This window comes from Mauremys mutica, chromosome 12 (assembly GCF_020497125.1).
Source record: "Mauremys mutica isolate MM-2020 ecotype Southern chromosome 12, ASM2049712v1, whole genome shotgun sequence".
NCBI lineage: Eukaryota > Metazoa > Chordata > Testudines > Geoemydidae > Mauremys > Mauremys mutica.
In genome coordinates, this window is record NC_059083.1 from 50,671,535 (window position 1) to 50,682,291 (window position 10,757).

Below are 10,757 nucleotides of genomic sequence, written 5' to 3' on the forward strand. Positions count from 1 at the left end.
GTGTCACTAACATCAGGGACTAGGCATTCGGGATAGCCCATTGTAGCCTCTGTACTGACCTTCACTGGGGGACTGCTCAGCCACTGGAATGAGATTTTCAAAGCCACCAAAGGCATTTGGATGTGCAGTTCCCATTATGTGTGATGGAAATTGTATCTCCAAATCCCTTAGGCAAATCTGAAAATCTCAGCCAGGGGGTCCCAGTTCCACTGAAGTCACAGGGTTACTGGAGTTCTCACTCAGGGCCTGATTCTGTGATCCCTATGGGGCCTGCTCTATATGACTTCACTGAACATCAGTGAAGTTACACAGCACAAAGTGAAATAAACCAGTGGTAATTCAGGCCCATTAGGTAGTAAACCAGTAGTAATTCAGGCCCACTGTAATTTTCAAAGGGGTTTAAAGGAATTAGATGACTAACTCCATTAACTTTTAATGGGAATTGGACTCCTGACTCCCTTTGGGCCCTTTGAAAATCCAAACCTCACTAAAAAATACTCCCATAGATTTAAATAGCACTTCGGAGAGCAAGGCCCTAGTCCTGCATTTTAACTTCCATGGGGTGCCATGCAAGAGCAGGATTCCACCCAAGCAGAGCAGCTTATGGGATCTAACACACTCCCCAGTCTGAATAAGGGTAATAGAAAATAGGTTGCCATTTTGAGCTGAGTCCTTATTCCAGCAGAACGTTGACTTTCATGAGCGTTGAGGGAATCAAACATCTTATGATTAGTTCTCATCAGTTTTGAACCTCAATTAGTAAATTCACAGTGACTCAAAGTAGGGTTTTTTTAATTAGCATTGTTTAAAAGTCATGGCAACAATAGATTAGTTAAGGAGGTACTTTCAGGTTAAATGGTGCTTTGTGTGAGCATCTTTAACTGGTTGAAGGTATTTTTGATCAACAATATCTATTGGATTTTTTGAATTCATGAGGCAATGTATGCTAACCTAATTCTCTGCAGTAGAGCTGGCCAAAAAATTTCCAACAAAAAAATTTGCAATGGAAAATAGGGTTTAATCAAAAATTATTTTACTTTTTTTTTAAGGAGAAAAATATTGTGTTGAAAGTCTAAAAAAGAAACAATTTCAGTGAAAATGAAATATTTCTGCAAAAAAAATCTCTAAATGTGTTGGTATTTCTGAAATTATTTTTTTCAAAAATGTGGGATTTTCTGTACTTCCTGTCTGTTTTCCAACTTGCAAAAGTTACCCAAGTAAGTTGAGCACATAAATAGCACTTTCACTTTTCCCAACCAGAAAATGTTGGGAAATGGTATGAAAGTGTGTGAAGGAGGATGACCAAAAAAAATCTTTCCCACATTTTCAAAATTTCCCATACTGGAATTTCCTGGTGGAATTTGTCAAATGGGAATTTTTCCTGTAAAAATTATCATGGCAAAAATCCTAGTTTTCCAACTAGATGTAATAATCACAGCTGTAAATCCTAGTGTACATTGTCCTTTGACTTCAGTAGAGTTCCACTGACTTACACCACAGTGCTTCATGTCTGCTTGTCAAAGCGATGCTTTTGCTTTAATATAAGATCCAAAATTCTACCTATTGCACACACCTTCAATTTGTTTGTAATTTTTTTTTAAACTTCAAAAATAAAGACAAAGATATGGCTTGACTTCCTTCTGTATTTCAAGTGGAGCTTATTTTGCAAATAATTACATCCATTGACAGCTCCCGCATCTATTTCTACAGACATTGGTGAATGAAACTTTCCAAGCTCCTCTGATGAACACAATGGATCTGGTAAGAAAATGGGGGTGGAAAATCACTAACATGTTCATGATTTCCACCTTCACCCTGTTTCTAATCCAAACCTCATTTGATCAATATTTTCCAACCACACCTTAGTATAATGCAAAGATGTGACTACGAAGAACATTCTAGACATGTATATTTAACTGAGTCAGACAAACCAGATTATTAGGGCTGGTCAAAATTTTCCATCAAAACTTTTTTCAGAGAATTGGGAGTTTGATTAAATGAAATTTTTCATGGGAAGTGTATGCTTCCCTTGCAAATTATTGATTTTTCATCAGAAAACTGAAACGCCCAAACCAAAAAAACAAATTTTGGAGGGTGGTCATTTTTGTCTGAAAATGTTTTAGTTTTCAGCAGTTTGTGGCCAAAAAATGTTCAGTTTTCAGCTGAAATATTTTAGATTTTGATTGTTGAAATTATTTGTTTTGGGGGGGTGTCCTTTTTTTTTTTTTGTCAAAAACTCAAAATTTTCCCTGGAAAAAAAAAACATGTTCTGACCAGCTGTATAGATTTTTTGTTTGTCAAAACCTGTTGTGACATGGTGAGTACTGAGAGGTTGATATTGGGTGATTGTTCTGTATTTCCAAAGTCTCATATATAATATTCCAATATTTTCTTCTATCATTCCATCCTTTGCACGTAGAAGGCTGAGATTTTTCAGAGGCCCCTAGAAAATTTGGATGCCTCAATTCCCATCAGTCTTGAGAACTGGGCTTCTAAATTCCTTAGGCAGCTTCAAGAATTTCAATCATTGACTTCTCCACATTTATGCTGAGTCCACAGTTAAAGTGGTACACCTTTTGTGTGTAGAAAAGGCCTTCTCCACACAGGGATTTGCAGCCATTTAACTGAATCAGAATTTGTCTACATGGAGAGTTGCACTGGATTGAAAATTCAACCTGATTTATTTCAAGCAATGCAAACCCCATTTGTCGACACTCTTATTTTCTTTTAAGAGTGGCTTGTTTTGGTTTAGTTTAAGTCAATTAGGAACAAATTTAAGCTAAAAAAATTAAAATTGTTCAGAAAAGAGGTATGAGACTATTTAAAGATCCAGAAAACCTGCCTTAGAATGAGAGATTTAAGAAGCTCTATGTATTTAGTGTGACAAAGTTCCTCCTCTACCTTGGTGGGTTCTGCGCTTATTGGTGGATTTGCTCACCTCAGTGATCTTCCCCTCTGGTGGAACCCACAGTCTGGGTCAACTCCTCCTGTGTCTGATTAGGAGTTGGGAGGTTTGGGGGGAACCCGGGCCCGCCCTCTGCTCCGGGTTCCAGCCCAGGGCCCTGTGGATCGCAGCTGTCTAGAGTGCCTCCTGTAACAGCTGCATGACAGCTACAACTCCCTGGGCTACTTCCCTATGGCCTCCTCCAAACACCTTTTTTATCCTCAACACAAGACCTTCCTCCTGGTGTCTGATAATGCTTGTACTCCTCAGTCCTCCAGCAGTACACTCTCTCACTCTCAGCTCCTTGCACCTCTTGCTCCCAGCTCCTCACACACAAATCTCACTGAGTAACTGGGAGGCTTTTAACTAGTTCCAGCCAGCCCTTGACTGGCTTCAGGTGGCCCAATCAATGTCGCTATCTCCACTGCCATCTAGAAAGATCTTAAATGGCCCCAGGTGTCTTGATTAACCTGGAGCAACTGCCATTTGGTTACCATGGTACTAGGGATTTGGTTAGCCTGGGGCTAGCATACAGTTCCTTACTACTTTACTGTAGCCATCTGGCCTTGCCCCATCACATTAGTTTATCCAAGAGAAGGTTAAGAGTAGAGCTGGTCAGGAATTTTTCTGAATTTTTTTTTCTCATCTTAAAATGCCGACTTGTCAAAATCAAAACTTTTCTCTGAAACGTGTCAGTTCTGATGATAATGTTTCTCACATTGCAAACAAGAACCTAGAGTATCCAGTGGTGGTTAGGGCCATCACGAGGGATGTTGGTGATGCCGGTTCAAGTTCTTACCGTAAAGATTTTTTTTTTTAACAATGAGCATAATTAATTATTGGAACAACTTATCTAGAGATGTGGTGAATTCTCCATAGCTTGGAGTCTTTAAATCAAGACTGATTTCTTGTCTTTCTAAAAGATATGTTCTAGCTCATACAAAATTGATACAGGAATCACTAGTTCTTTGCCCTGTGTTCTTCAGGAAGTCAGAGTTGATTTACTAATGGGCCCTTCTGGCCTTACAATCTATGAATTTATTAATAAGCCACTCATAGCCTGCAATAAGTGTGTCCACACTGGGTTTTGCACCAGTTAAACTAAAATGGTTTAATTAAAATGGTGCACTTTTGTGTGCAGATAAGGCCTCAGTTTAAAAACTACAATTTAAGTTAAACCCAGTGCTATTTCTGTTTGTGGAAAAGAGACAAAGAGAACGTGGGAAAGATGAGGATCAATATGAAAATTGAAAGGTAGATAAGGAACTGGTTAAAGGGGAGACTACAACGGGTCGTACTGAAAGGTGAACTGTCAATCATATCCCCCCTCAACCTTCTTTTGGTTAGGGTAAATAAGCCAAGCTGTTTGAGTCTCCTTTCATAAGACAGGTTTTCCATTCTTCGGCTCATCCTAGTAGCCCTTCTCTGTACCTGTTCCAGTTTGAATTCATCTTTCTTAGACATGGGAGACCAGAACTGCACACGGTATTCCAGATGAGGTCTCACCAGTGCCTTGTATAATGGTACTAACACCTCTTTATCTTTGCTAGAAATACCTCGCCTGATGCATCCTAAAACCGCATTAGCTTTTTTAACGGCCATATCACATTGATGGCTCATAGTCATCCTGTGATCAACCAATACTCCGAGGTCCTTCTCCTCTTCTGTTACTTCCAACTGATCTGTCCCCAATTTATAACTAAAATTCTTGTTATTAATCCCTAAATGCATGACCTTTCACTTTTCACTATTACATTTCATCCTGTTACTATTACTGTAGTTTACAAGGTCATCCAGATCTTCCTGTATGATATCCCGGTCCTTCTCTGTGTTAGCAATACCTCCTAGCTTTGTTTCATCCACAAACTTTATTAGCACATTCCCACTTTTTGTGCCAAGGTCAGTAATAAAAAGATTAAATAAGATTGGTCCCAAAACTGATCCCTGAAAGGTGAACTGTCAGGCTGGAAGGAGGTTACTTTTTTATTTTATTTTAAAGAAAATTATCAGAAACTAAGTGTTACACGCAGAGCACTTGCGGCAATGGAAAGGGGCAGGAAGAGCTAAAATCATTTGTTCTTGTGATTTTCAAACATTCATAGATTTTTAAGGCCAGCCGGGTCTATGATGATTATCTAGTCCAGTGGTCCCCAATCTTTTAGACTGGCGGGCACCAGACAAAGGATCATGGTGGCGGTCGAGCACTCACCAAAATGCCGTCGAATTTTGGTGGCATTTCGGTAGCGACGCCTCTGGTTGATGTCACCTGTCAGTGGCAAGTAGCATCATCCAGAGGCGTCGCCGCCAAAATGCTGCCAAAATTCGATGGCATTTTGGTGGATGCTCGACCGCCAGCCAGGACGTGAGCGCATTTAGATGCCCCCACAGGCACCATGGCGCCCGCGGGCACGGTGTTGGGGACCCCTGATCTAGTCGGACCTCCTCCATCACACAGATTTGGTGTAAAACTGTGCAGCTCCAGTTACAGAACAATGGAGCGGTGGTGATTTTCATCAGCTCAGGGTCTAGTCCTGTGTTTAATGCTGAAGTTTCACCATTATTTATTTTTTTATTCATTTATTTTGATTGGCACAAAAATAAAAAGTCCTGGGTGCCCTGACACAAAGCTGTGCCATGCAGCCCACCATCCTCAGCCATGAAATTTGGAGTAGCTCTTGGGTGTAGCTCTGGATTCTTCACCCATCTTCCCAAAGCTATAGGAAGCAAGGGATCAGATCAAAGGTTTTGATAAAAAAATTCTCTTTGCCTCCTTCTGTCCAATTCTTAATCCCAACTCTCAACTGGAAAGCCATTTGGAATCACTCTTTCTGTCACCTCTTTCGCTCTTCCGATACTTCTTAATTTTAAAGCTGCCCCCCCCCAAACTTGGGTGGGCTCTACCCCAGAGGTTGTGTTGCTCAGGATCTGAAATGCTAAAAGCAGTAACAGTTTCAATTCGGCGAGTCTTCATCAGCACGGAACAGAGCCTCATCTTTCTCGCTTCATTTGTGGTGTGAAAAGGGGTCATTTTAAAGCAGTTCCTTTTCAGAGCTGAACTAAATTTATCAGAGGGGTAGCCATGTTAGTCTGGATCTGTAAAAGCAGCAAAGAGTCCTGTGGCACCTTACAGACTAACAGACAATTTGGAGCATGAGCTTTTGTGGGTGAATACGCACTTCGTTGGATGCATGTGGTGGAAATTTCCAGGGGCAGGTATATATATGCAAGCAGGCTACAGATAACGAGGTTAGTTCAATCAGGGAGGACGAGGCCCTCTTCTAGAATCATAGAATCATAGAATCTCAGGGTTGGAAGGGACCTCAGGAGGTCATCTAGTCCAACCCCCTGCTCAAAGCAGGACCAAACCCAACTAAGTCATCCCAGCCAGGGCTTTGTCAAGCCTGACCTTAAAAACCTCTAAGGAAAGAGATTCCACTACCTCCCTAGGTAACCCATTCCAGTTCTTCACCACCCTACTAGTGAAAAAGTTTTTCCTAATATCCAACCTAAACCTCCCCCACTGCAACTTGAGACCATTACTCCTTGTTCTGTCATCTTCTACCACTGAGAACAGTCTAGATCCAGTCTAGCAGTTGAGGTGTGAAAACCAAGGGAGAAGAAACTGGTTTTGTAGTTGGCAAGCCATTCACAGTCTTTGTTTAATCTTGAGTGATGGTATCAAATTTGCAGATGAACAGAAGCTCAGCAGTTTCTCTTTGAAGTCTGGTCCTGAAGTTTTTTTGCTGCAGGATGGCCACCTTAAGATCTGCTATTGTGTGGCCAGGGAGGTTGAAGTGTTCTCCTACAGGTTTTTGTATATTGCCATTCCTAATATCTGATTTGTGTCCATTTATCCTTTTCCGTAGAGACTGTCCAGTTTGGCCGATGTACATAGCAGAGGGGCATTGCTGGCATATGATGGCGTATATTACATTGGTGGACATGCAGGTGAACAAACCGGTGATGGTGTGGCTGATCTGGTTAGGTCCTGTGATGGTGTCACTGGTGTAGATATGTGGGCAGAGTTGGAATTGAGGCTTGTTGCATGGATTGGTTCCTGAGTTAGAGTTACTATGGTGCGGTGTGCAGTTATTGGTGAGAATATGCTTCAGGTTGGCAGGTTGTCTGTGGGCAAGGACTGGCGTGCCACCCAAGTCCTGTGAAAGTGTGGGATCATTGTCCAGGATGGGTTGTAGATCCCTGATGATGCGTTGGAGGGGTTTTAGCTGGGGACTGTATGTGATGGCCAGTGGAGTCCTGTTGGTTTCTTTCTTGGGTTTGTCTTGCAGTAGGTGGCTTCTGGGTACACGTCTGGCTCTGTTGATCTGTTTCCTTATTTCCTCGTGCGGGTATTGTAGTTTTGAGAATGCTTGGTGGAGATTTTGTAGGTGTTGGTCTCTGTCTGAGGGGTTAGAGCAGATGCGGTTGTACCTCAGTGCTTGGCTGTAGACAATGAATCGTGTGGTGTGCCCGGGATGGAAGTTGGAGGCATGAAGGTAGGCATAGCGGTCGGTAGGTTTTCGGTATAGGGTGGTGTTATTGTGACCATCACTTATTTGCACCGTGGTGTCTAGGAAGAGGACCCCCCATGTAGATTGGTCCAGGCTGGACCCATGGGAAGGAGACTCTGGAAAAATTCCACCACAATTTCAACAGCTTCCACCCCACCATCAACCTCAGCCTGGACCAATCTACATGGGAGGTCCATGGTATACAAAAACCTGTAGGAGAACACTTCAACCTCCCTGGCCACACAATAGCAGATCTTAAGGTGGCCATCCTGCAGCAAAAAAACTTCAGGACCAGACTTCAAAGAGAAACTGCCGAGCTTCTGTTCATCTGCAAATTTGACACCATCAGCTCAGGATTAAACAAAGACTGTGAATGGCTTGCCAACTATAAAACCAGTTTCTCCTTCCTTGGTTTTCACACTTCAACTGCTAGAAGAGGGCCTCATCCTCCCTGATTGAACTAACCTCGCTATCTGTAGCCTGCTTGCATATATATACCTGCCCCTGGAAATTTCCACTACATGCATCCGACGAAGTGCGTATTCACCCACGAAAGCTCATGCTCCAAAACGTCTGTTAGTCTATAAGGTGCCACAGAACTAAATTTAGTTACTAGGGGCCAGGTTTTTTAATGTTTTTTGGCTCCTAAAGATGCAATTCGTTGGTGGTGGTCAATCTTCTTTCAGTAGATGGTGTTTGGTTTTGCAGCCATAGGGATGTAGGCATACTGAGGTTTTCAAAAGCACCTAGGCACCTAACTCCCATTGATTCAAATGGGAGTTAGGCACTTAAACTGCTTATGTGCTGTTGCCAGTCCCACTAGGCAATTATCTGCATCTTTAAATGCCTAAATACCTTTTGGAAATCTGGCCTCAAATTTTTTATTTAAGATAAGGGGAATTGTTGACAGTTCAAATTATATTCTTATATAAATATTCAGAGCATCTGGCAACTAATAAGAAGGTCTGGGGAACCGGCAAAACTGAGACACTATAGATTGTAATACTCAGTAAGTTACAGGTGGGATTTTTGTAGTTTAATGGAAGTTGCATACCAAACTCCCATATGCCCACAGCATGTACACATAGAGGCGGAAATATTCAAAGTGCCCGAATAGACTCAGATGCTTAGTTCCCATTAAAATTAATAGGAATTTGGCATCCTAATTGCCTAGGCAGCTTTGGAAAATCCTATCCAATGTTTTTTGTGACAGTTACATGAGCAATTGTTCCTCTCATTTCATTCCATTTCATCCATCTTTCCTTGAATACCCCCATGATTAATCTAATTCAGGCAGTAAGACATCCCATTTCTCTCAATTCGTTGGTGGTGGTCAATCTTCTTTCAGTAGATGGTGTTTGGTTTTGCAGCCATAGGGATGAAAGCCATTTATTGACATAGCACTGCATTTTAAAGGCTGGGTCTAGTCCCAGAATCTTTCTGGGTTATTGTCTGTCTGTGCTTGATTTATGCACTGTGTTTTCTCTAGACACCACGCACATGACAGATGTCGAGAGGGGAAATCAAAGTGACGTTACGGAATTCATCCTCTGCGGGTTCAGAAACCTCTACCCATTCCAGATGGGTCCCTTTGTGCTGGTTCTCCTAACGTATGTCACCACTATGGCTGGGAATACCCTGATCATTGTCACTATTTTGGTTGACAAGGGCCTCCACACCCCCATGTATTTCTTCCTGGGAATCTTTTCCTTCTTGGATATCTGGTACACATCCAACATAGTGCCCACAATGCTGCAAGGTTTCCTGGCTGAGAAGGGCATGGTGATCTCCTTCAGCGGCTGTGTCATGCAGCTTTATATTTTTGGCTCCCAGGTTGCCACAGAGATCTTACTGCTAATGGTGATGGCTTATGATCGCTACTTAGCAATATGCAACCTGCTGCATTACATGGCCCTCATGAACCAGAGGGTGTGTGTTAAGCTGTCTTCCTGCTTCCTCTTCAATCCAGTGCTAATTGTCTGGATTTACAGGCTACGTTTCTGTGGCCATAATGAAATTGACCATTTCTTCTGTGATTTCATGCCCCTAATAAAGCTGTCGTGCAGCGACACCCAACTGATCACTTAAGCATCATTCCTGCTAGCAGCTACAGTTACTCTGATCCCCTCCTTGCTAACCCTGACATCCTACGCATTCATCATAGCAGCGATAGTGAAAAACCCTTCCAGAACTGGAAGGCAGAAGGCCTTCTCCACCTGCGCCTCCCACCTTACTGTGGTCAGCACTTTCTACGGGGCTCTGGCCATGGTCTACATGGTGCTGAAAGCCAACTCAGCCGTAAACCTAAACAAAATATTCTCCCTTCTCTACAGCCTTGTCACCCCATTGCTCAACCCCCTGGTCTACTCCCTGAGAAACAAGGATGTGAATGATGCCCTGAGGACAATGGCCACTAGACTGATGGATTTTCGAAGGAGATAAAGTAAAAAAGGGGGTGTGAGGGACTTTAAAATGAAAAATACTGGGCCACATTCCAGATGGTGTAAACTGACATAACTTCATTTGAATCAGTGGAGCTGTGCAAGTTTGTACGGGCTGTCCTCGACTTTACGACATTCAATTTAAGACAAATGGCACTTACAACATTTATAAATTGAAGTATAAAATGGACTTTACGATGCTGGTTTCGACTTTATGATGCTCCCCCATTGATAACATGTATGTATGGGAAAATTGGTTACGAGTTATGACGTTTTGACTTAAGACGTGATTTTCAGGAACCAATTGTGTCTTAAATCTGAGGACTGCCTGTACTAGCTACAGATCTGGTCCATGCCCCACCCCGCCAGTTTTAACAGACAAGGGAATCCCATGTTGTACTCCCAGCTGATCAGGATGAACATCATAAACTGTTTCCCAAAAACATTTTCTCAAAAATTGAACTGAGTTCACATCCAGACCTGCCTGAATAAAGATTAATTTGGAATTAATTACTGTTGTTGTTTTTCTTTATTATTGAGGTAGCTAACAAAGATTGTAGTCAGAACTGGGGCCTTTTTCTGCTAGGTATTATCCACAGTCCCTGCCCCCCAAAGAGCATACAATCAAAAAAGATTTCAGTACCTAACATGTATTTCAAGGGATCATTCAAGGTGAAGTGCCCCATTAACAACCCTCCAGTCACATGGAGGAAAGGAAGCGGGGAGGCAAAGAGCAGCTGGGGAGAGGGGGTTGATAGTGGGTTACAGATTGTTGTAATAGGCCATAAATAAATTGCCAGGTGTCTGGTTTTCAACAGGAAAGTCAAGTCAAAAAGGGGACCTGGCAGTGTCCAGTCAGAT

The 10,757-nt window shown here is 42.3% G+C and overlaps 1 pseudogene; it reads left to right on the plus strand.

Annotated features, from left to right (window-relative positions):
• The first annotated feature begins 8,955 nt into the window (after positions 1 to 8,955).
• LOC123346910 lies at positions 8,956 to 9,897 on the plus strand (annotated as a pseudogene).
• Positions 9,898 to 10,757: the final 860 nt, after the last annotated feature.